The sequence below is a fragment of the Chenopodium album genome, chromosome 24, assembly GCF_948465745.1.
Source record: "Chenopodium album chromosome 24, dcCheAlbu1.1, whole genome shotgun sequence".
Taxonomy (NCBI): domain Eukaryota; kingdom Viridiplantae; phylum Streptophyta; class Magnoliopsida; order Caryophyllales; family Amaranthaceae; genus Chenopodium; species Chenopodium album.
In genome coordinates, this window is record NC_137857.1 from 18,512,924 (window position 1) to 18,534,635 (window position 21,712).

The window sequence follows — 21,712 nt, forward strand, 5'->3', positions numbered from 1 at the left end:
TTTCGATTAAATAAAAAAAAATCTGCGAAAAAAGATAAAAACAAGAACTGTATAAGCTGCGAACAAAAAAAAAACCCATAAATCGATTTAAATCGGTTAAATTAAGCCATAAAAAACACACAAAATATAAACAAAACCCAGAAATTAAACAAAAACCCAGAAAATTAACCCAGAAAACTAAAACCCAGAAAAAAAAAAAGAAAAAAAACCAAGAAAAAAATTAAACAAAAATCCCAGGAATTAGTGAAAACCCGAGAGTTAAATCGAACTAAAAAAAATCAAATTGATTTTCAAAACGAGAACTAAAAACAAAATGAGAATTAAATCGAACTCAAAAAAATAAACTGATTTTTACGAACTAAAAAAAAAAATTGAAAAAACCCAGAATTAAATCGAATAGGACCAAAAAGGAGATCCACTTAGAATCGATTAAAATCAATTAAAAATCGAATTAAATCGACAAAAACACTCAAAAAAAATCCAAAATCGACTAATTAACCCAAAAAAATCATTAACTAGTAATGAAACAAATACCCAAAACACAAACCCAGAATTAATTGATTAAAATCGAGTAAAAACCCAGAAATAATTGATTAAACAAAAACCCAGAATCAAAAAACAAAAACCCAGAATTTAAAATCAAAAACCAACAATTAATTGATTAATCAAAAACCTCGTGCATGTCTTCGTTGTGCATGTCTTCGTTGTGGTCTTGATGATGGTGCACGAACTCAAAACCAAGGAGAAGGAGAAGAGGAGATCGAAGGAGAAGAGGGAGAAGGAGACGAAGGAGAAGGAGATGAGAAGGAGGAGATCGAAAGAGAAGGAAAGAGATCGAAAAAGAAGGAAAGAGAAGGACGAGATTAGATGAGAAAGAGAAGGAAGATCGGAGGAGATCAGATGAGAAATGAAAGAGAAAGAGAAAGAAGAGAGGGGAGAGCAGGAGAGAGAAAGAGGAGAGGGACGGCTGAGAGTGAATATTGGGGTAGGGTTTGGGGTATTTAAGGGGGCATTTTTTTTTTAATTGATAATTGCCACGGGTTCAAACCGGTGGCATAAATGGTAAAGGCCACCGGTTCGGTTTAAACCGGTGGCAATGTGAATTAGCCTAACCCGCCCATTTTTTAAGCCACCGGTTTTCAAAAACCGGTGGCCATAGAGCGGTGTTTTTTTGTATTTTTCTACTAGTGCACGGACATTTAAGGCAACATATAAGGTTCATATTTGGTTCCAAACGTCATTATATGACCCTAAGATATATCCACTAGGGTCTCAAGACTTTTCGCCGCCAGGCCCTGTAACCTCAAAATTCCTCAATAAGCGTGGATTATAGCCTTCAATATTGGAATTTTTTGACCTTTTTTCGCCCGTAAATAAAAATTGTCGAGATGTTTACCATGGTTCCTAATACACTCCGGGAGTCCGATTGAGTGGGTGAAACCATCCAATATGCCTTGAAACAGTCAATTCACCCGTTCCAAACATGCACCGATATCATGACCTCAAGCCTACCACGGACATTAATGGCAACATATAAAGGTCATATATGGTTTCAAACGTCATTATATGACCCTAAGATGTATCCCCTAGGCTCTCAAGACATTTCGCCACCGAGCCCCGTAACCTCAAAATTGCTCAAAAAGCGTGGATTATAGCCTTTAATTTTGGAATTTTTTGACTTTTATCGCACGGTAATAAAAATTGCCGAGATGTTTCCATGGTCCCTAATACCCTCCGGGAGTCCATTTAAGTGGGTGGAACCATCCAATATGCCTTTAAACAGTCAATTTACCCGTTCCAAACTTGAACCGATATCTTGACCTCAAGCCTACCGCGGACATTTATGGCAACATATAAGGGTCATATACGGTTCCAAACGTCATTATATGACCCTAAGATGTATCCCCTAGGGTCTCACGACTTTTCGCCACCGGGCCCCGTAACCTCAAAATTTCTCAAAAAGCGTGGATTATAGCCTTCAATTTTAGAATTTTTAAACCTTTTTTCGCCCGAAAGTAAAAATTGCCGAGATGTTTACCATGGCTCCTAATACCCTTTGGGGGTCCAATTGAGTGGGTGGAACCATACAATATGCCTTTAAACAGTCAATTTACCCGTTCCAAACTTGCACCGATATCGTGACCCCAAGCCTACCACGGACATTTATGGCAACATGTAAGGGTTATATATGGTTCCAAACGTCATTATATGACCCTATGATGTATCCCCTAGGGTCTCAAGACTTTTCGCCACCGGGCCCCGTAACCTCAAAATTTCTAAAAAAGCGTGGATTATAGCCTTCAATTTTGGAATTTTTTAACCTTTTTTCGCCAGGAAAAAAAAATTGCCGAGATGTTTACCATCGTTCCTAATACCCTCCGAAAGTCCAATTGAGTGGGTGGAACCATCCAATATGCCTTTAAACAGTCAATTTACCCATTCCAAACTTGCACCGATATCGTGACCTCAAGCCTACCACAGACATTTATGGCAACATATAAGGGTCATATATGGTTCCACTCGTCATTATATGACCCTAAGATGTATCCCCTAGGGTCTCAAGACTTTTCGCCACCGAGCCCCGTAACCTCAAAATTCCTCAAAAACCGTGGATTATAGCCTTCAATTCTGGAATTTTTTGACCTTTTTTCGCCTGAAAATAAATATTGCCGAGATGTTTACCATGGTTCCTAATACCCTCCGGGAGTCCAATTGAGTGGGTGGAACCATCCAATATGCCTTTAAACAATCAATTTACCCGTTCCAAACTTGCACCGATATCGTGACCTCAAGCCTACCACGGAAATTTATGGCAACATATATGGGTCATATATGGTTCCAAATGTGATTATATGACCCTAAGATGTATCCCCTAGGGTCTCAAGACTTTTCTCCACCGGGCCCCGTAACCTCAAAATTCCTCAAAAAGCGTGGATTATAGCCTTCAATTTTGTAATTTTTTGACATTTTTTCGCCCGAAAATAAAAATTGCCGAGATGTTACCATGGTTCCTAATACCCTCCGGGAGTCCAAGTGAGTGGGTGGAACCATCCATAATGCCTTTAAACAGTCAATTTACCTGTTCCAAACTTGCACCAATATCGTGACCTAAAGCCTACCACAGACATTTATGGCAACATATAAGGGTCATTTATGGTTCCAAACGTCATGATATGACCCTAAGAAGTATCCCCTAGGGTCTCAAGACTTTTCGCCATCGGGCCTCGTAACCTCAAAATTCCTTAAAAAGCGTGGATTATATCCTTCTTTTTTGAAATTTTTTGACCTTTTTTCGCCCGAAAATAAAAATTGTCGAGATGTTTACCATGGTACCTAATACCTTCCGGCAGTCCAATTGAGTGGGTGGAACCATCCAATATGCCTTTAAACAGTCAATTTACCCGTTCCAAACTTGCACCGATATCGTGACCTCAAGACTACCACGGACATTTATGGCAACATATAATGGACATATATGGTTACAAAAGTAATTATATGACCCTAAGATGTATCCCCTAGGGTCTCAAGACTTTTCGCCACCGGGCCCCGTAACCTCAAAATCCATCAAAAAGCATGGATTATAGCCTTCAATTTTGGAATTTTTTGACCTTTTTTGCCCGAAAATAAAAATTGCCGAGATGTTTACCATGGTTCCTAATACCCTCCGGGAGTCCAATTGAGTGGGTGGAACCATCCATAATGCCTTTAAACAGTCAATTTACGCGTTCCAAACTTGCACCGATATCGTGACCTCAAGCCTACCACGGACATTTATGGCAACATATAAGGGTCATATATGGTTCCAAAAGACATTATATGACCCTAAGATATGTCCCCTAGGGTCTCAAGACTTTTCGCTACCGGGCCCGTAGCCTCAAAATTCCTCAAAAACAGTGGATTATAGCTTTCAATTTTGGAATTTTTTACCTTTTTCGCCGGGAAATAAAAATTGGCGAGATGTTTACCATGGTTCCTAATACCCTCCGGGAGTCCAGTTGTGTGGGTGGAACCTTCCTATATGCCTTTAAACAGTCAATTTACCCATTCCAAACTTGCACTGGTATCGTGACCTCAAGCCTACCACAGACATTTATGGCAACATATAACGGTCATATATGGTACCAAACGTGATTATATGAACCTAAGATGTATCCCCTAGGGTCTCAAGAGTTTTCGCCATCAGGCCTCGTAACCTCAAAATTTCTCAAAAAGCGTGGATTGTAGCCTTCAATTTTGGAATTTTTTGACCTTTTTTAGTCAGGAAAAAAAAACTGCTGAGATGTTTACCATGGTTCCTAATACCCTCCGGGAGTCCAATTTAGTGGGTAAAACCATCCAATATGCCTTTAAACAGTCAATTTACCCGTTCAAAACTTACACCAATATCGTGACCTCAAGCCTACTACGGTCATTTATGGCAACATATAAGGGTCATATATGGTTCCAAACGTCATTGTATGACCCTAAGATGTACCTCTAGGGTCTCAAGACTTTTCGCCACCGGGCCCGTAACCTCAAAATTCCTCAAAAACCGTGGATTGTTGCCTTCGATTTTGGAATTTTTTGACCTTTTTAAGCCCGGAAATAAAAATTGCCGAGATGTTTACCATGGTTCCCAATAACCTGCGGGAGTCCAATTGAGTGGGTTAAACCATCCAATATGCCTTTAAATAGTCAATTTACCCGTTCCAAACTTGCACCGATATCGTGACCTCAAGCCTACTACGGACATTTACGGCAACATATAAGGGTCATATTTGGTTCCAAACGTCATTGTATGATCCTGAGATGTATCCCCTAGGGTCTCAAGACTTTTCGCCACCGGGCCCCGTAACCTCTAAATTCCTCAAAAATCGTGGATTATAGCCTTCAATTTTGGAATTTTTTGACCTTTTTTCGCCCGGAAATAAAAATTGCTGAGATGTTTACCGTGGTTCCTAATACCCTTTGGGGGTCCAATTGAGTGGGTGGAACCATACAATATGCCTTTAAACAGTCAATTTACCCGTTCCAAACTTGCACCGATATCGTGACCTCAAGCCTACCACGGACATTTATGGCAACATATAAGGGTTATATATGGTTCCAAACGTCATAATATGACCCTAAGATGTATCACCTAGGGTCTCATCACTTTTCGAAACCGGGCCCCGTAACCTCAAAATTCCTCAAAAAGCGTGGATTATAGCCTTCAATTTTGGAATTTTTTTACCTTTTTTCGCCCGGAAATAAAAATTGCCGAGATGTTTACAATGGTTCCTAATACCTTCCGGATGTCCAATTGAGTGGGTGGAACCATCCAATATGCCTTTAAACAGTCAATTTACCCAGTCCAAACTTGCACCGATATCGTAACCTCAAGCGTACCACAGACATTTATGGCAACATATATGGTTCATATATGGTTCCACTCAAGTAAGAGCCCCGGGTTTTGGGCGAAGCTCGCTTCGAGGGTAAGATTCGTTATCTTTTCTTTGTGATTATTTATTTATGCTTTATGATTTTAATTATTGCGAGTGGTTCCTCGGGTAGGGTTGTTTCCGCGATGAGTCGGACTCACCAAACCCCAACAGCGGTATCGGAGCCCGCTCGTTTATTTTTATAATCATGTTTTTCAAGGTTTATTTTTGGCTTAATTTTCTGGTTTAGGTTCCTAATTAAATTAGTAGCTCGGTTTTATTTATTTAATCCCGTTTTTAATGTTGAGTTTGGCCCAGAACCCAGATTTTCGCCCAATACTAGTGAATTCTGGGTGAAAAACGTGTTCTGGAAAGGATTTTATCCCATGGGGGCTGTGATTTTAGCCAAATTCTGACCATAAATGCCTTTTTCGAGGGGTTTTTCGTTTTTGACGAAAAATTTTAAGTCTTTTATAACCTTGAAATTAATGGCATAAATTGTTGATTATATGGTTGATTATTTGCATTATTTTCTGCATTTTTATGTCCCCTTAAAGCACACATACTTGGTAGTATTTGATGTTTAAAGGTTGATTTATTTTCACATAATTGCAAACTAATTGCTTTTTAGTGTGAAAATTTTATTTTTGAGGCTTCCTAAGTGTTAAAGATTCAATCTTTCTTTGTGATAAGTGATTGAAACTTTAAAAACCACTAAATTCCATGTTATTTTGTGTTGAACTTTGTTGTTTTAATCATTTTGAGTTGATTGGAAACATAAAGTTTTGATTTTTGTGATAGAAATTTTGTTATCTTCATGTTGGAAGATATAATTTTCAAGGGTTCACAAAATTTAGATGTTGGAATTTTCATTTGAACATTAAAGTTCATATTTTTCCAACTTCCCTTTACTTTGTCAAATTCTCAAATTTAATTTAAATTGATTAAATTGAAAGTGAGAAATTGCCTCAATTTTATTTTGCACCAAGCTAAACCAATTTAATTAAAGATGGTTCTTAGAATTATTTTGGTTATTGCACTTTGAAAATTTTATTAAGTTAGACTTGTTGAAAATTTATTTTTCTCACTAAATTAGTTCTAAAATTAATTTAGAATTAATTATTTTTTTCTCGCGAAAAAGGGTTCAAATCCCAAGGTTGTGGCACGCAAAACGAGGCAATGCACCACCATGGCGAGCCGGGCTGCACAACAGCCCGTATGTGGCTGCCAAGGTGCTTGCGCCGCCTCGCTTGTGGGCCACACGCACGGCAGCAGCCACGCACAGCAGCAGCACACGCGCGGCAGCAGCAGCCACGCGCGGCAGCAGCAGCCACGCGCGGCTGTGCCGTGGCAGCAGCTCGCGGCCGTGTGCCGTGGGCCGTGTGTTCGTGGTTTTGGCGTGTGCGTATCCTTGGTGCGGTGAGGTGAATAGCCGTAGTAGGCTTAATGTTAATTATTTTGCCGTTTTATTTATTTTAATTAATTTTGTTTAATTTTTATTAAAATTTTGGGAGGCTAGGCCTCGGTTTTTGAGCGGCATTGGCAAAATTTCATTTTGACAAGTTTGGGTGCTACCGACTTAATTAATTAGATTAATTAAGGAAATGCGGAATTTAGTGGGAGCTTCAATTATTAATGACGTAAATTATATAATCGGTTAAATAACTTTGACTAGTTTTAATTAGGCTTGTTAATCGGATTAACCACCTAGATTAGTTACTAGTGCGCGCGTTGTATTAATGCAGTTTACTTGTTTTTAATTTTTTAAATTGCATGGGCCATTCAAAAATAGTGAATGGATGAATAGAATATATATATTCTCTCTCACAGGTTTTATGAAATGGCAACTAGTGGGACCCGACTAGGATAGAAAATACGGACTACGTGCCGTTATGTATTTTTGTAAATCTAAATACGGTCTACGCACCGTAAAGTATTTTTGTACTTTAATATTTAGATTATTCCTAGTTGTAGACACTAGTTTTTGCATAGTTTGGTTAAGTCTTGAAGACGGCGTATCTTGGAAGACAAAGCCTTGAATTGCAAATGAAGACCTTTTGAAGATATGAAGATTTCAAGGGGTCATGCTAGTTGCCAATATGCATCTATAAATTCGCTTTATATTTTATGCTTATATATATATGTGTGAATTATTCGTTAGATGCATGTTTAGGTTTTCTTGATGTTGCGATGATTAGTTAAGTTCACTTAAATCAACCAACATAGAAATCTTAGGTCCCTAATAATATTGAGTCAAACTTGCCTTTCCAAAACAACACTTACTAATCGGACGATGGTGATGGTAGGCTACGCCAAAGCGAGGTGCCATCACTTCTCTAAGGGGCATAAGGCACACCGGGTGTGCACGTTGGTTTTGGTTTAACTCATCGGTATGAGTGAGGAGTCCTCACATACTGTGGCAAAAGAGATACATCGTCAAAGATGCATTAGATGCGACGATTGTCTAACCAAGAGTGGCTTAGAGCCATTAGCAAGGCAATGCTTACCCTAGAAGATTGAGTGTTTAAGACAAGCCAAAGCATGCTTAACCACTCTTTGTTTCTTCGGATCTTGGAATCCCCTTATTTTCGCCAAATAGGGACAATTTTTATGCGTAAATAAGACGTTTAATAAGATTGAAGTTTGCATGAATGCTATTAAATTTCAAAATTATTATGTTCTTGATAAATGGTTATATATTGCACTAATATTCATAGTACTCTAAATCAAATAATATTGTTTCCATGATTGGTAAAGGAAATCCTTGAGAATAGTTCTCAAAGACAGGAAAAGCATTTCTAAAATACAATTCTCATAAGTGACTTTTATAACTAAGTCCGAAAGGACAGTTGGACATCATGTATTTAAAATACTAGGTAGTTTTGATAAAACAAGAGGTATTGAGTTCCAAACTCAAGATTGTCAATGTTTGACAACCAACGTATCTTTTCGCATCATACATAATTGAGTAGGACTCATTGATGTAGTAATTCGAGTAAAAATTAATGGAAAAGATGGAACTTTGTTTTACGGTGCACTAGGTGCTTGATTATGCCTAACAAAGTATAAGAGTCAAGGTACTTAAAGAAATGATTCTTAAAGTAAGATTATGAGATATTGTATGACAAGAAATATAGGAAAGAAGGAACGAAGAAAAGGAATTAGATTTCATTTCAACTCATGAGTTCATGTTATTGTAGTTTACTTAGCAATTTGTTATCTTCACAAGTATCGGATACTGCTTGAGTGTTCCACTATGATAGTGACCTCAAACTACTAAAGTTAAGCTAAGTTATCGACTTACAAGCTTAGAATGAAGCAAGAAGAGCTACATCAGTTGTAAGGTCGTATGTTTTTGTTTAAAGACCTTTTAAGCCAAAGGCTGGAACAAGTAATGGTTATTATGTTCCATAATCAGCAATTGATCTGTTTACACACGGAAAGACTCACATCAAAGTAATGAGCAATAGTTACGAGATTTATTTGAATGGGATGGTTATCCAAGCGTTGAGTTAAGAATTCTTGATTATAAACAAACATTTCTCTAACATGATAAACTCACTAAGTTCAAGTCATGGGCTTGATTTGACATCTTTAGCAATGTCATGTCGACAAGAACGTACTCAAGGCTATATTAGATAGGCTCTTGATAGTTGCTCGAATTGAAATCATTCTAAGACAAGCAAGTCTTACTTGTTGAAACCGACAAAGTAGAGAGTTATTGTTCTTGGTATAGATAATTGACTCCGAAGGCTAAAGAGGATTCAATTACTTCAACATTTCACAAAGAATTTGAAAGGATATGGCTGTATTCATCAAATGTGAACAAACTTGGCTTGAGTAGCTCAAGAGTCCAGTGAAGTACAGAATCGACTTGGCAGGATATCAAAACGTCTAGATTAGATCGAGCGATGTTTGCTTGAGCCAAGCGTGACCATCTCAAAGTTATGAATGGAAATTTTCATAAAGAACTCCACAAAGAACATAGTGTGTCTTCACGGAGACCTCGGCGTCATTTGAAAATGACTCGAACGATGATGGTTCACAACCCTTCCTATAAAGTTCTTAAAGATTTGCACAAATGACTAATGTTACACTAAACAATGTGTCGAACCTAAGAAAGGATGCCATATTTAGTTATGGATAGAAATAACTTCTTAAAGTCTTTTCAAGTATATGTCTAAGGCTCTTAGTCTCAGTGGGAGTTCACTAGCTCAGTGGGAGCTAAGTGGCTCAGTGGGAGCTAGATGGCTCAGTGGGATCTAGATGGCTCAGTGGGAGCTGAATGGCTTAATAAAGACTAAGATAGCTCAAGTGGGAGCTAACTGTTTGTTTCACAACGAACTTTTACCCAAAGACAATATACATGTCTCTTTGTAAGCATTCAAGTGAGACTACGGGCATTACCTCCACATCCTAATTGAGAACATAATGGTTGTTGCTCTAAGTGGTGTCTTTCTGGAAAGTAACAAGTTTCCAAAACGACAAGTGGGAGGAAAATGATCTCGATGACCATCGAGCTTAGCAACAAACTAGAACTGAGAATTTCGGAAGACCTTAAAGGACTTCGTGATAATGCTTGATCAAGAATACTCAAAAGGACTTTACAAGTGCCTTAAAAGAGAATTCATTACTCACAAAACATTAAAGATGTTGGAGTAAGATCAACATAATAAAAGGGCTTTAAAAGCGCCTTAAAACTCAGTGTTTGATGCAATTGCCCCGTAAAGGTATAGAATTCACCAAAGGCTTGGATTGAATCCTATAAATTATCTATTAAGTTAGAAACAAACTTAAGACTTACAAGTATACTATTTACTATTAGATAGTAAAGGAAAATGTCTTGTAAGATAGCTACGACAAATCCAAATTCCGAATAATGGTTAAAAGCCATGAAAATCCGAAATAAACTCCATGTTTGAAAATCATTTTTGAAACTTGATTAATTTGCATGAAAGGTGAAAGACCCATCGATTGCAAATAAGTTTTCAACAAGAAAACTAACAAATGTGGAAATGTATATGCATACATAGCTAGATTGGTTGTAAAGGATATAATTAATTTCAAGGAGTTGATTTTTTTAAAATCCCATCACTAGTAGAAAAAACAAATTGGCAAGCAGTTCAAACCCCCCAATGGCAAGCGGTTTTGAACCGCTCCCTAATGGGGGGCTTGCCAATGACAATTCAAATGGCAAGCGGTTCAGAACCGCTTGCCTTTTGATGAGAATGGCAAGCGGTTTGGCGCCAAAACCGCTTGCCATTACACATGACATACTCTTATGTCAATTGTAATGGCAAGCGGTTTTGGCGCCAAACCGCTTGCCATTCTCTTCAAATGGGAAGCGGTTCTGAACCTAAACCGCTTGCCATTCTTTTTTTTTTTTCCAAAATTATTATTAATTTGTAATAATATAATTAGTGACCTGTTTTAATATAAATAGTCATGTCTTAATTATAATAGGGACCTGTCACAATAATATTAATATTATTAATAATAATAATATTATAATATTATTATTATTAATAATATTAATATTAATATTATTAATAATAATACAATAATAACATGAAATAAAAATTACATATATATATCATATCAAAAGTAACATCATTGTAATATTGAATTAACAATAATATGTGAGTACAACAAAATGTGTAAAGATATATAACACCATCAATAGCTACGTACTAATCATAATTAATGTTAATATAAAAAAAAACATATACTAATAACTAAAATAATGTTCATCATACTAATAACTAAACTCAAGCTCACTAATTAATTTGGTGTGTGTGCACCCACTCCGACAATACTAATAGATGCCATCAAATGTCACGAAATAAGCCCACATGTCGCGAATGTCATCGATTTCTTTGCTTGTTAACGGGCCTTCCCTTTGAATCGCGCAAACCTTTAGGAAAAAAAAAACAAACATTATATATATAACACTTGACTATTATAAAAAAAATTAAAATAATTAGCTAGCTAGGACTAATTGATGCCATTTACAAATCACATCAAACGAGCATTATGCCATTTACAAATCACATCAAAAGAGCATTACGCATTTTACCCATTGATGCCCCACATAAGTCCTATATGACTTGTACTTTTCCCATTTTCTACATTTCATATCATATGCACTAATTCTCTATCAAAACAAGTCAATATTACCTAATCTTAGGTGTCTAAGGCTTGAAATCACATCAAAAGAACATTTTACTAAGTTTTAGGACGCAATTTATACATGATGCCCCAAAAAAGGCCTATATGACTTATACTTTGTCCATTTTCTACATTTTTTATCAAATGCACTAATTCTTTATCATAACATGTCAATATTACCTAGGATTTGGTGTCTAAGACTTGAAATCACATCAAAAGAACATTTTACTAAGTTTTAGGACACATTTTATCCATGGATGCCCCAAATAAAGCCTATATGACTTCTACTTTGCCCATTTTCTACATTTTTTATCAAATGCACAAACTGTTTATCATAACATGTCAATATTACCTAGTACTTGGTGTCTAAGACTTGAAATCACATCAAAAAAACATTTTACTAAGTTTTAGGGCCTATTTTATCCAAGGATGCCCCAAATAAGGCCTATTGTACTTCTACTTTGCCCATTTTCTACTATTCTAGTCAAATGCACTAATTCTTTCTCATAACATGTCAATATTACCTAGTCTTAGGTGTCTCAGATTTGAAATCACATCAAAAGAACATTTTACTAAGTTTTAGGACGCATTTTATACAAGATGCCCCAAATAAGGCCTATATGACTTCTACTTTGCCCATTTTCTACATTTTTTATCAAATGCACTAATTCTTTATCATAAAATGTCAATATTACCTAGTTTTTGGTGTCTAAGACTTGAAATCACATCAAAAGAACATTTTCCTAAGTTTTAGGACACATTTTATACATGGATGCCCCAAATAAGGCCTATATGACTTCCACTTTGCCCATTTTCTACATTTCTTATAAAATGAATTAATTCTTTCTCATAACATGTCAATATTACCTAGTCTTAGGAGTTTAAGGCTTGGAATCACATCAAAATGAATTTTACTAAGTTTTAGGACGGATTTCATCCAAAATGGCCCAAATAAGGCATATGTGACTACTACTTTGCCCAATTTCTACATTTTTTTATCAAATTGACTATTTCTTTCTCATAACATGTCACTATTACCTAGTCTTAGGTGTATAAGGTTTGAAATCACATCAAAATAACAATTTACTAAGTTTTAGGACGCAATTTACCTAAAATGGCCCAAATATGACATGTATGACTTCATTACCAAATTCACTATCAATTACGCAACAAGTTCAAAAAATTTTACCACAATGGCCAAATTCACTTTCATTTACGCACCAAGTTCATAAAATACTACCACATTCCCCGGGCTGCTACCAACGCTGCTGCCATATGGCTGCTGCTGCAGCTAGCTTGGCTGCTGCAGCTAGCTGGGCTGCTGCCGTGGCTGCTGCAGCTACCTGGGCACCTGCCTGGGCTGCTGCTGCTGCTTCCAAGGCTACTGCCGTTGCTGCTGCAACTGCCTGGGCTGCTGCCGTGGCTGCTGCAGCGGCCTGGGCACCTGCCTGGGCTGCTGCCGTGGCTGCTGCAGCGGCCTGGGCACCTGCCTGGGCTGCTGCTGCTGCTGCCGTGGCTGCTGCAGCTGCCTAGTCTGCTGCCATGGCTGCAGCAGCTGCCTGGGCACCTGCCTGGGCTGCTGCAGCTGCCATCGAAGCAATTATTGATTTGGAGAAAAAAAAAAAACCCATACCTCCTCAACGTGTTGAGCTTCCGTGCAACAATTGACTATGGCAAACATAAACCTCATCACGTATAGGGCACAATCAACTCCATCTAGTTCTCAAGTAACTTTTGAAATTTTTGAATCTCTCTTGTACAAAAGCTTCAAATGATTTTCTCTTGGCTGGCTCATCAGGAATGTTAAACACACTCTGGAAGAATGACAACTGTCAACGTTAATAGTTTTTTATAAAAAAAAAAACAAAAAAAAAAGGAGAAGCAGGCCCAGCAGTCCAGGTAACTGCCGCAGCCCAGGCAACTGCCAAGGCAGCAGCAGCAGCCCAGGCAGCAGCCGCAGCCCTGGCAGCAGCAGCAGCCCAGGCAACTGCCAAGGCAGCAGCAGCAGCCCAAGCAGCAGCAGCAGCAGCCCAGGCAGCAGCAGCAGCAGCCCAGGCAGCAGCAGCAGCAGCCCAGGCAGCAGCAGCAGCCCAGGCAGCAGCAGCAGCAGCAGCCAGGCAGCAGTAGCAGCCCTGGCAGGCCTAGGCAGCCGTAGCAGGCTCAGGCAGCAGCAGCAGCCCTGGCAGGCCCAGGCAGCTGCAGTAGCCCTGGTAGGCCCAGGCAGCTGCAGCAGGCCCAGGCAACTGCCCAGGTAGCTGCAGAAGCCAAGGCAGCTTTTAGGCAGAAGCAACAGGCCATGGAAATTGCCGAGGGGAATTGCGGGTTTTGCCTCTTTCATGTACTACATGATTTGTAAGCCAAAATAAAACAGCAAATTCAAAACACTTACCATTGTATCGTCCCAAGCCGTTTGAAGCAACCCGGGTGGTACCTCGGCCCAATCAAGTGTAATGGGTATTTTACGAGTTAGTATGCCAAACGTGTTGGGAATATTTGTCGCGCCATTGGCCAGCAGGTTGACCGAACTCGTCATACTCAAGAACCATGGGTACCCCGGGTTTCTTAAAAGCTTTTGTTACACCCCTAGCTTTTCTCTTCACCGGTTTCTTTACCCGCCCTCCACCACCGGTGGTTTTCACTTGACTTTGCATGTGACTTTGTCCTTGTGAATCACATACAAACTCGGATACATGAATTATGTCAATCAAAGTACATATATCATATAATTCATCCATATCGCGTAAAAATGAATGCTCCCAAAAGGTCCTTATCACTCCAACCTAACCCATCCTTGAACGTCTAATCTCACTAGTGAAGGTATGTCAACTTTTCAATTTTAAGGAAAATCCGGCAGCATTTCCCCCCAGTTCTCCAAGTACACAATGTAGGTAATTACTTACCTACATATGCACCCAGAGAACATGGTGAGAAAATGATAAGCCGAGATTTCCTTAAAATCGAAAAAGAGACATACATTCACTACCTAAGTGAGATTAAACGTCCAAGAACAGTCCCAACCGGGGACTATTCAAGACTTTCTCCTAATGAGAAAGACTCGAACGGGTATCTAGGCAAATGATGATGCAAGCATTCAATAATTTGCATTTATATGACATTGAAAAATACACAAGTTCATTCATTCATAATTTCATATATTGCTAATTAAATCACCTAAAATCAAACTAAGGTTATTTAATAATCCATTCATTCATTCATAGCAATCCATTCAAACATTATAATTTACTAACCAAATTTAACAAACTAATTAACATGTTAACTAAATGTGTTCACTAAATTTAAACAATTAAAGTAACAATTAACATACTTTATGGAAAAAAAATCACAATTAATAAAACAATTAAGATAAATGTGTTCACTAAATTTGAAACCCTAACTTTAAAGTTTGGAATAAACAAACAATTAATACATATTGAAGTAAAGTTTAGCAAGAGCTCACCCTAATTTGAGAGTGAGAGTTAACTGTTGTGCCTTTGAAAGAGGTAGTAGCTTCAATTAGGGCAGAGAGAGAGAGGTGTGGTGGTGGGGCGAAAAATCAGAACGCACACCACCAGGCACCAGCCACCCACGAACTGATGACACCCACACCCACGAAAACACCAGCAACCACCAGCAACACCTCCCCACGAGCGCAGCAACCCACACGAACGCAGCAACCCTCAGCTCGCACAGTCCATTCGCTGCTACTTACATACAAACCCGCGAAAAAAAAAAAAAGATAAGGGAGTGAAAGGAGTGGTGGCGGCGGCGGCGTGGTGGTGCAGGAGTATGGCTGAGAAAGAGAGGGGAGTGAAAGAGAGGAGAGAGCAGCTACTGTATGTTTCAATTGGGGGGGATTGAAATTTTGCCCGAAAATTTCGACTAAGGAGTTGAGCCCGATATCCCGCATTTTTTTTTTTTGAATTGGGAAGCGGTTCGGGGTTGAACCGCTTACCATTATAACAAATGGGAAGCGGTTCAACCCCGAACCGCTTGCCAATACTTGTAATGGGAAGCGGTTCACGCCAAAACCGCTTGCCATTCTAAACAAGAGTTTTTTTTAAAAAAAATTGGGTCTTTCGAAGCGGATTTGAAAAACCGCTTGCCAATTGGGGCTTCCCATTTAGTTTTTTCTACTAGTGCATTCACCAATCGGAATGCTCAAGTCTTTTCGTGATTGATCTAGCAAAATTGCACAAATGAAATATGGCAAAATAGATACCAAAACCTCCTTCCCAAAATAGAATTTTGGAAGCCACTATGGAATAGTCTAAGGGTTTTGAAAATCTAAATAATGCTAGATTTGAAAGCAAGCACATGGAATCCGTCATGGGATTAAAGGAAGCATTGCATGAAGGAATTGGAACGTGTTTTCTCATAAATTTAATAAAGAGGATTGACTTATGGAGAAACATAGAAATCCCGATGAACAAGAAGTTTAGTGGGAGCAAAAGTAATGGTCCAACAAGATGTTTACGAACTCTATTGTGAAACAACTATCAAATGCTAAATGCTTAGATTTGAAAGTATTTTCGACAATGGACCGAGCTAAAGACGGTACTTAGTACATGTTGGGAATTAGTCTATGGTATCGACTTAATTAAAATGTTTAAATGAGTAAAGGAAATTACCATGTTAAACTTGAAGGACTTTGAAAGGCTTTCGACCCATATGTATGAAGCTAAGTAAATGTTTGACCTATGTATAAGCTAGGCTAAGTACTAAGTCAAACGAAAAAGACTTTGGTAGGAGACTTTCAACCACATCATATAGCGAACAATTTGGCAAGACTCAGTGTAACTGTATGAGCTAAATGTCACATGGATGGAATAAAATTGAGAATCATTCTAGAATTAAATCCATCATGTAAAGCTATGATATGGAATCGTCAGACGACTTACTTGCTTAGAGCATGTGAAGTACGTTTATAATACCAATCGATGTTAATCTAAGTATTATATCATTAGATTATAGTCAAGAACATCCATAGAACTTAGATAAGTAGTAGGATGAAGTTCTTGACGCATGAAAACAAATATAATTTGAGTTTTGATGTTGCAAGCACAAACCTTAACAAGGATTAGATCCTTAGCAAGGAAGCCACTTATAAGCACGAGGCAAGAAGTGTCGTGGCTTGAGAATGGTAACATGGATGTGCATCCATGTATAATGTGTGGGAATTTAAGGAAAATTTCCATGCTCACAAGTGATTAGGGTATCCCAAATCGTTGTAAGTCGCTTGGAGTGAAACCCATGCAAGGCATCATTAGGGAGTCTACTAAAATATATGTTGAGAATATTGTTGCCTTAAAGGCAATAATAAGGAAAGATGTTAAATGGAAAGGTTCGTTGTTGAACGTTGATGATTGTAGGTTGTCAAGTAGAAGGTCTCAAATCATGAAAATGAGTGGGAGCCATTGCTTAGACAATAAATCCTGAATCACATGTAATCCATTAACACTCTCAAAATTTTATCATCTTATTATGGAAATGGTGGATAATGAAGATGCTAAGGTTTGCAAAGTAATTATAACTAGACCTATGCAATAAGTGAATGACAACATTCATAATTGCATGAAAGAAATCAAGCATATCAAATATGAGTGTGATTTCTATGAATGTTTTATGAAGAGTACTACTCTTAAAATATTTGGGAAAAACCATTTATCATAAGATGAAACATTGTGAAGTTTCATAGTGGAATAAAATATTTCTAAATATTCCACAAAACTATTTAATTATGGTTTAGAATTAAATAATGTGTCCATTCGATTTTAATAAATATTCTAAATAGGGTATCAAGTCAATGGCTTGGATAAAGAAACACCTATTAAGTGAACATTGAATATTTTAATCGAAAATTATCCCTAATCAAGGTCATGTTTTGTGGACGATTGATAACCATCAGAGATTAGTGTGTAGTATGATTTGTAGCACCGTATCTTGTGCTATGAGGATACAAATCATTTGAACAGGTATTGGTTTAGAACCATACTGGATCGACCTATGAAGATACTTTAAGAGATTTAAAAATCGTCATAAGTATTTTCTCATTATTACTATCGGAACACTTTTCCTTTGACCATGAGTAGTGGGAGATCTCTTGTTTGAGTACTGGTCCGCTTTGGTATCCGCCAAACGTCTGCCGTAATTGGGGATTATAAAGATAGATATCAGGCGGGTGAGTCCTCTTAGTAAGAGAAGCTACATTACAAGACTGGAAATGTCCCCCTACTAACAACAGGGAACATGGCTTGTTGTTTACAAGGCCTCTCGAAGAGCGAGACTGTGAAAAATGCATGGCCGTGCTCAGATGGATTTTAGAAATCATCTGCTTATTGACAGTCAAACTCGAATGTAGAGAAACACTTCTGGACGTAACAGAGATGACTAGTAATCTTACTCTTTAGTTCATGAAGACACATGAAGAGACATAGGATAAGGGCTATACACTAAATGCACACTTGTTCGGAAGGACAAGTGGGAGATTGAAAGGAATGCTCACTTGTCCGAAAAGACTCACCAAACCCCAACACCAAACGTCATTATAAGACCCTAAGATGAATCCCCTAGGGTCTCAACACTTTTCGCCACCAGGCCCCGTAACCTCAAAATTCCTCAAAAAGCGTGGATTATAGCCTTCAATTTTGGAATTTTTAGACCTTTTTTCACCAGGAAATAAAAATTGCCGAGATGTTTACAATGGTTCTAAATACCCTCTGAGAGTTCAATTGGGTGTGTGGAACCATCCAATATTCCTTAAAACAGTCAATTTACCCATTCCAAACTTGCACCGATATCGTGACCTCAAGCCTACCACGGAGATTTATGGAAATATATAAGGGTCATATATGGTTCCAATAGTCATTATATGACACTAAGATGTATCCCCTAGGGTCTCAAGACTTTTCGCCACCAGGCCCCGTAACCTCAAATTTCCTCAAAAAGCGTGGATTATAGCCTTCAATTTTGGAATTTTTTTAGCTTTTTTCACCCGGAAATAAAAATTGCCGAGATGTTTACCATGGTTCCTAATATCCTCCGGGAGTCCAATTGAGTGGGTGGAACCATCCAATATGCCTTTAAACAGTAAATTTACTCGTTCCAAACTTGCACCGATAACTTGACCTCAAGCCTACCTCGGACATTTATGGCAACATAAAATGGTCATATATGGTTCCAAACGTCATTATATGACCCTAAGATGTATCCCCTAGGGTCACAAGACTTTTCGCCACCAAGCCCCGTAACCTCAAAATTCCTCAAAAAGCGTGGATTATAGCCTTCAATTTTAGAATTATTTGACCTTTTTTCGCCCGGAAATTAAAATTGCCGAGATGTTTAACATGGTTACTAATACCCTCCAGGAGTCCTATTGAGTGGGTGGAACCATCCAATATGCCTTTAAACAGTCAATTTACCCGTTCCAAACTTACACCGATATCGTGACCTCAAGCCTACCACGAACGTTTATGGCAACAAATAAGGGTCATATATGGTTCCAAACGTCATTTTATGACCCTAAGATGTATCCCCTAGGGTCTCAAGACTTTTCGCCACCGGGCCCCGTAACCTCAAAATTCCTCAAAAAGCGTGGATTATAGCCTTCAATTTTGGAATTTTTGACCTTTTTTCTCCGGAAATAAAAATTGTCGATATGTTTACCATGGTTACTAATACCCTCCGGGAGTCAATTGAGTGGGTGGAACCATCCAATATGCCTTTAAACAGTCAATTTACCCGTTCCAAATTTGCACCGATATCGTGACCTCAAGCCTACCACGGACATTTATGGCAACGTATAAGGGTCATATATGGTTCCAAACATCATTATATGACCCTAAGATATATCTTCCAGGCTCTCAAGACTTTTCGCCACCAGGGCCCGTAACCTCAAAATTCCTCAAAAAGCGTGGATTATAGCCTTCAATTTTGGAATTTTTTGACCTTTTTTCGCCTGGAAATAAAAATTGCAGAGATGTTAACAATGGTTCAAAATACCCTCCGAGAGTCCAATTGGGTGGGTGGAACCATCCAATATTCCTTAAAACAGTCAATTTACCCATTCAAAACTTGCACCGATATCGTGACCTCAAGCCTACCACGGAGATTTATGGCAACATATAAGGGTCATATATGGTTCCAATAGCCATTATATGACACTAAGATGTATCCCCTAGGGTCTCAAGACTTTTCGCCACCGGGCCCCGTAACCTCAAATTTCCTCAAAAAGCGTGGATTATAGCCTTCAATTTTGGAATTTTTTGAGCTTTTTTCACCCGGAAATAAAAATTGCCGAAATGTTTACCATGGTTCCTAATACCCTCCGGGTGTCCAATTGAGTGGGTGAAACCATCCAATATGCCTTTAAACAGTAAATTTACCCGTTCCAAACTTGCACAGATAACTTGACCTCAAGCCTACCTCGGACATTTATGGCAACATAAAATGGTCATATATGGTTCCAAACGTCATTATATGACCCTAAGATGTATCTTCCAGGGTCTCAAGACTTTTCGCCACCAAGCCCCGTAACCTCAAAATTCCTCAAAAAGCGTGGATTGTGTCACCAATTTTGGAATTTTTCGCCTGAAAATAAAAATTGACGAGATGTTTACCATGGTTCCTAATACCCTCCGGGAGTCCAATTGAGTGGGTGGAACCATCCAATATGCCATTAAACAGTCAATTTACCCGTTCTAAACTTGCACCGATAACGTGACCTCGAGCCTACCTCGGTCATTTATGGCAACATAAAATGGTCATATATGGTTTCAAACGTCATTATATGACCCTAAGATGTATCCTCTAGGGTCTCAAGACTTTTCGCCACCGGGCCCCGTAACCTCAAAATTCCTCAAAAAGCGTGGATTGTGTCACCAATTTTGGAATTTTTTGACCTTTTTTCGCCCGGAAATAAAAATTGCCGAGATGTTTACCATGGTTCCTAATAACCTCCGGGAGTCCAATTGTGTGGGTGGAACCATCGAATATGCCTTTAAACAGTCAATTTACCCGTTCCAAACATGCACCGATATCGTGACCTCAAGCCTACCTCAGACATTTATGGCAACAAATAAGGGTCATATATGGTTCGAAACGTCATTATATGACCCTAAGATGTATCCCCTAGGTTCTCAAGACTTTTCGCCACCGGGCCCCGTAGCCTTGAACATTGGAATTTTTATACCTTTTTTCGCCCGGAAATAAAAATTGCCGAGATGTTTACCATGGTTCCTAATACCCTCCGGGAGTCTAATTTAGTGGGTGGAACCATCCAATATGCCTTTAAACAGTCAATTTACCCGTTCCAAACTTGCACCGATATCGTGACCCCAAGCCTACCACGGACATTTATGGCAACATATAAGGGTTATATATGATTCCAAACGTCATTATATGACCCTAAGATGTATCCCCTAGGGTCTCAAGACTTTTCGCCACCGGGCCTCGTAACCTCAAAATTCCTCAAAAAGCGTGGATTATAGCCTTCAATTTTGGAATATGTTGACCTTTTTCGCCCGGAAATAAAAACTGCCGAGATGTTTACCATGGTTCCTAATACCCTCCTGGAGTCCAATTGAGTGGGTGAAACCATCTAATATGCCTTTAAACAGTCAATTTACCCGTTCCAAACTTGCACCGATATCGTGTCCTCAAGCCTACCACGGACATCTATGGCAACATATAAGGCTCATATATTGTTCCAAACGTCATTATGTGACCCTAAGATGTATCCCATAGCGTCTCAAGACCTTTTGCCACCGGGCCCCGTAACCTCAAAATTCCTCAAAAAGCGTGGATTATAGCCTTCAATTTTAGAAATTTTTCGCCCGAAAATAAAAGTTGTCGAGATGTTTACCATGGTTCCTAATACCCTCCGGGGGTCCAATTGAGTAGGTGGAACCATCCAATGTGCCTTTAAACAATCAATTTACCTGTTCCAAACTTGCACCGATATCGTGACCTCAAGCCTACCACAGACATTTATAGCAATATATAAGGGTCATAAATGGTTCAAAACGTCATTATATGACCCTAAGATGTATCTGCTATGGTCTCAAGTGTTTTCGCCACCAGGCCTCGTAACCTCAAAATTCCTCAAAAAGCGTGGATTATAGCCTTCATTTTTGGAATTTTTTGACCTT